We start from the raw sequence: 6,095 nt of genomic DNA, 5'->3' as shown, positions 1-6,095 counted from the left end.
CAACGTATCGAGTTCCCGAGAATGAGTTTTTATCTATGTGTTTTGATTAAAGACAATTTTCGATTATTTAGATTCAACGAGGAAAATGGGAACCCAATACGTTAGGGCTCAATTCTCTCGAGGATTCCAAATTTCAAGTATTGCGTTATTTTATGGATAAATCGATTCGAATGCTTAGAATAGAATATAGTCATTTTAATAAAACGCAATAAGATGACAAAATGTATCGCGAAAGAAAAATTCGTAAGCTAAGTGTAAGCTAATGAACAACAAAAAATCAATAGAATACATATAAGCAATACTACATACATAAGGGAAACCATCTTATATCACATATTATATTAACATTCAAAGGCTAATGAATATAAAATCAATCAAAGCACCAAACAAATTAACACACATGAAATTGTACAAGTTTTTAAAATAACTTAAGAAATATGAAAGGAGGGAAATTACATATTAAAATAAGTTTAAAATAAGTAATATATATACATGAAAGTTTGAAATAAATAAAAATACAATTAAACACAAATACTTCATAAAATAATAGTATCCCAATAAATTTAAAGATAAATGTTATATCAAAATACATAAAGTTATATACATATATTAATATAAATAAGTAATACATGAGAGAAAAGAAAAATAATAATAATAAAGATGATAATATATATGTAATAATACATATAAAGAATTTGAAATCAACGAAATATACAAAATAGGGTTTTTAAAAGTATATTACAAAATAAAAGTTATTAAAAATATATTATATTAGATTTAAGGAAAATAATTCATCATAAAGTTAGAAAAATAATGTATGATAATAATAAAACAAAAAATTTAAAATAATAGTGTATAATAAAGTAACGTATATATATGTAAAAAAAGGGGTAACCGAATATGTAACCAAATATAATAATGTCAATAAAAATAACAAATAATAATAAATTAATATTAAACTAATTAATAAAACAATGGGCTAATTTGGAATTAAAATAGAAATTTAGGGGTAAATCTGAAATAAACATGAAGGCAAGGACCAAATTACAAAGCGCGAATAACATGGGGGACTGAAAGGGGAATATTCCCCACCCTCCAAAACGCAGCGTTTCATGCAGATTCAATTAAAACAAAATAATAAAATGCGGGGCAAAATTTAAAGGAAATAAAAAGATCTATTTAAACACGTTATAATAATCGAGGGACCACTTGCGCAAAAAGACCAACGAACGAAAGTACGCGGATCCTGCCCACGAGTCGGGTCACCACGCAGGTCTCAAGCCTCTAAATGGCGCCGTTTTAAGTATCATCTAAATACTATCTAAAACCCTAAAAAATTAAATATTTTCCACTCCCCATTAAATCATCAGAAAACACAACCTAAATCCTCTCACCCTCCTTCACCGCTTCCAAACCCGAAACCTCAGCAGACTCCGATTTGGACGGAGTAAACGAGGCTTCGACGGTGCTTGCACGAAGGTAAGTTCTAATCTCCCCTTTTCTTTATATTTTTCGCATATAAAGTAGAACAAATCAAAGAAAACCAAACAATAAAAATAAAAGATGAAACGTATCCGGAGAATCACCTAAACGATATTTTTTTTTTTGCTTTCAAATCCTTTTTTTTGTATCTTTCTATTGATATTTTTTGTATCTGTAAAAAAGGGGTCCTCAGTACATTAAGAAATAAGGCTTTTATAGCCAAAAAAATGAAAAAAGACTCTATTCTATTTTTCTTTTTCTTTTTCCCCGTTTCCTTTTTCTGTTATCCTCATTTTTCTCTAAATTTTTGTTTCTTGTCTGTTTGCTGCGCAGGTACGGGTACGCGTGACGTGGCTCGACGCGTACGGAGGCAAAGGCTAGTGTGGAGCGGCTCTGAGGCGTGGCTCGTGGGGCCAAGGGAAAGCCCTGGTGGCTGCGGCACTAGAGGCATTCTGGAAACCCTAGGGGTTTTTGAAAATTATTCAAATCGGGACATAGTGTATTGGGCCTGGGGTTTTGGGTATTTTAGGCTGAATTAGGTTTGGGTTAATCTGTATTGGGCCTAGAGTCTGTAAATGGACATTTAAAATGGACTATTTTTTTATTATCATTTTTTATATTTTTGTTTATTTATTTCCGATTTGGGCCGGGCAAATTTGGGTTATTACATTATGAATTTGATGATGTTGTATAAGCTTATGCCAAACTTATGGTTTTGGTTGATATTATACTTATGCTTTATATTATGCAAATGAAATGGTAAGTTATGTTTTAGTTTATACGATCTTACTAAGCACTCGTTGCTTATGTAGTTGTTTTCATTTGTTTTATAGATTATCGGAAGCTCGATTTGGTTGGAAGCTCGTCAGAGACCTATCACACTATCCAGAAGTTAATTCGGTAGTTTTGAGCATTTTGGCAAAGGTTTATAATGGCATGTATAGGGTGGTTTATAATGGTCTTATGATGAATATGTAAATGGTAATTTGGTATGTTTGTGTCTTGATGTTTATGTATGGTTGATGGACTTGTAATGCTTGTTTAGGTAAGCCTTTTTGGTCACTTTTTGGTAATTGATGTGTATGGCCTTTTATTACAATATGTTGGCATGGAAATGGTCGTGTTTAGGGCACATAATAGAAATAGATCTTAATGCATTGAATTAGGTAATGTTAACATGTTTTGATAACTAGTTGGAATAGGTTATTATGAATGAAATGGTCCAATATTGACATGTTTTTATAATTGTTGTTTTTATATATTGTGGTGCCTTTGAATGACATATTGATTAGTTGAAATAGGGTCTTGAATTTTCATTTTGATGTGTGTTTAGGTGATGTTTAGGTCCCTTTAAAGTGTGCATAAATGGGTCGAAAAGTTATTCATGGAATGGTTTTGAGATGGCTTGATTTTAGGTAAATTTTGGGTTTACACGGCTTGGAACACGAGCGTGTGACATAGTTGAGTGAGGCACACAGCCTGGCGACACGGCCGTGTGTCATCTTAGGTTTTCTTAGGTTCAAGGCAGTGAGTTACACAGCCTGGCACATAGACATGTGGGGCAACTCAGAGAGTTACACAAGTGAGGACACGGGCTGGGACACGACCGTGTGTCCCCTGTTCGAAAGTTACATGGGCTGGGGTGATTCCACATGATTGCATGACCCCTATTTCCAATTTTTGCAACTTTTTCCTAAACTTTCTATTTTGTTTTAAATTTTTCCCGAATTGCTTCTAAGCTAACTTTAGGGCCTCGAAAGCTTGATTTAGGGACGATATGCATGTGAATGAATGGTTTATGATATTATTAACATGTTGAATGATATGATGTTTAAATATTTCTAATTGTACTATAATACTTCGTAACCCTAATCCGGCAATAGAGACGAGTTAGAGGAGTTAAATTTATCTTTTGAGAGTCATCCTCTTTGATGCTTAGATAAAGCATCTCCCCAATTGGACTTGATAGATGACATATTAGTTTTTCAATCGATTTGCTCATTTCCGGTTAAACTAAGGATAATTTTAGGTTCACCTACTAATACAAGTTGTCTTTTTGTATTATGATCTAACCACATAATACCGCTTAGTATTAGTTAAACATTTTATAACCAATGAGCCAATATTTTTTTTCATTTTGTTCTGCATGAAAAAAATTGAGGACAATATATAAAGGGTATTAAGACAATTAATAAATGTTATTACTAAACCAATTTGTTCAAGAAAAAAGTAAACAAAACGAAAATACTACACTTAGAGCATCGGATCCAATAGCACCCTTACCTTAATGAAGTAGATGAGTCATATTTCACATGCTCATACTCTCTACATGTTTCTCAAAACTCCTAGCTATTAGAGTTTTGGTAAATAGTTTTGCAAGGTTATCTTCTAATACGACTTTGATTATATCTATTATTTTGTATATTATGTCTCCCTTATGATGTGATACTTTCTATTGATGTGCATTGTCCTCTTATGGTTTCTAGCTTCCTTGATGTTAGCTATTACCTGTTGGCACTAAGTCTGACACTTCTGCACAACTTTCAACCTTTGAATAGTGGATCTACAATATCTTGATGCTGAGATTCCCTTCCAAGAAAGGGCCATTCAACAAATTCAGGCCTATTTCCATCATGCCAAAACCTTGAGGAATGATCTATTGGTGAAGTAACTCCGGTAATGCCTTGGAAAACTTGCTGAACAAAAAAGGGGAGTAGTGCCTATTTGGTGTTGCCACTACTTCTTGTCACAGCTTTTGCTATTGCTTTTTAGTTCTTTTTAGTTTTTTTTTTGAAGTTGTAACATTGAAATTGTGAACTTTTATTACCTTTACTTTGGTGGTTATTTTTATGAACCCTTTTCCAATTTACTTATTATAATATAATTCTTAGTATTTTGGTTGTTAATGCAATCCTCATCTTTTTGCATTAATGATTAATGTGCTTGGTTATGTTACTAGTAAAGTATAATTTATTAAGGGAGAGTTAACTTGGGGGAGCATTTGTATCTTTTGTTGAGTATGTTCTCCTATTGTGGTTTTGTTCAAACAAATTTCAAAGGGAGAGATTGTTGAGACAATTTTTGAGCAGTGCCAAATAGTAATGGCCATTGGTATCTAGCACTGTTCAGCTCAGAAACTTGCCATGTATGAGTTGACAAATTTTTGCAACAAAAATATTTGGGCTTTGATTCTAGCCAATACTTTAGACGACTGCAAGTCCATCTTGATATCCAAAGTGCATATAACAACATATCTTGGAGATCGTTTGGATTTGGATCAAGATAATTGACTTCCCAAGTTTGGTGGGATTCGATCAAATCATGTGAAACTTGAAAGTATATATTAAAGATTCAAGACTTATTTGACCTCATTGAAGATATTCTTTATGCTTGTTATCCTACTAGTTTTATAAGAAGATTGATTCTAATTGATATAGTATGTTATCAAGTATCAATTCCTTATAAATTGAGGAAACTTGTATAGGTGATGTACTGAACTTGGAGTACTTATTCTTGTTTATTGAGGAACATTTCTTTTGAGTGAATTGAGTGAAAAATCAAGTGAGTTACTTGGTTAATGTCCAAAGTTTTTAGGGGAAAACTTAGAGGAGAGTTGTTTAGATCTTACGTGCAAAAGTGAGGAGTCTAATCTGGCGAGTGTTAAAGGTTGAAATCACTTGTTGTACGTGTCGCTAACACAGAAGATTATCTCTCTCGGTAATGCCTCGTAGACATAAAGAAACCTAATTGTGTAAACATATTGCATGTTCTTTGTTTTTCTACCTTGTTCATGCTCAATGCCTAAAGCAGTTAACACTGGTCTTTGACACTACTTCTAGCACTTTGTCTGCTTTGCTTGCAAATATATTTTTTAAAAATTTCAGTCATGATTACAATATATATTTATGCATATTGAGAACTAAAGTTTTACCTGTTAAAAATAAAAATCTATTAAAAATTTAAAATAAATTCTATAAATAATGTTTCATTTTTAAACATTATTTGATTCATGTTGGTTATTTTGTAGCATAATTTGAGTTATTATGGGTTTATGTAAAAAAATGGAATTACTATGATAAAACTATACAAATTATCAACTCAAACATGATGCAAAAAATATTGATAATTATTAAAAGATGTTATATCATTAAATAAAATGAACACGACAAATATATGAATATGTCAACACCTATATAAAATAAATTATTTAAGTGAAAACAATCTAATAAAAAAAGAATTGAACTCAATATGATTCAATCTCTAAATAACCTAAATTTGAAATGACCTAAACAACTATAGAATTTTAGAAAAGTTATTTAAAAACTTTAAAATTTTAATACAATATTCCACCCATAAATAGAAGGATAAACGCATTTTTTAACGCCCTCAAACTCATATTCTCCTACTTTAATAACAATACCAATTACAACCAAATTAAAAATAAATTAACAAAAAAATACTATAAAATTTAAAAATGATTAAATTGTTACAAAATATTAAAAATTCTAAACTTTTAAAAATATTATAACAAAATTTTGAAAATTATTCTAATGTGGTTAACCATCGCCTTAGACAACACTAAGCTAAGCATGTGATGGTCGTCATTAAGGATC

Source organism: Gossypium hirsutum, chromosome D01 (genome assembly GCF_007990345.1).
Source record: "Gossypium hirsutum isolate 1008001.06 chromosome D01, Gossypium_hirsutum_v2.1, whole genome shotgun sequence".
Lineage (NCBI taxonomy): Eukaryota > Viridiplantae > Streptophyta > Magnoliopsida > Malvales > Malvaceae > Gossypium > Gossypium hirsutum.
Note: the sequence above shows the minus strand (reverse complement) of the source record.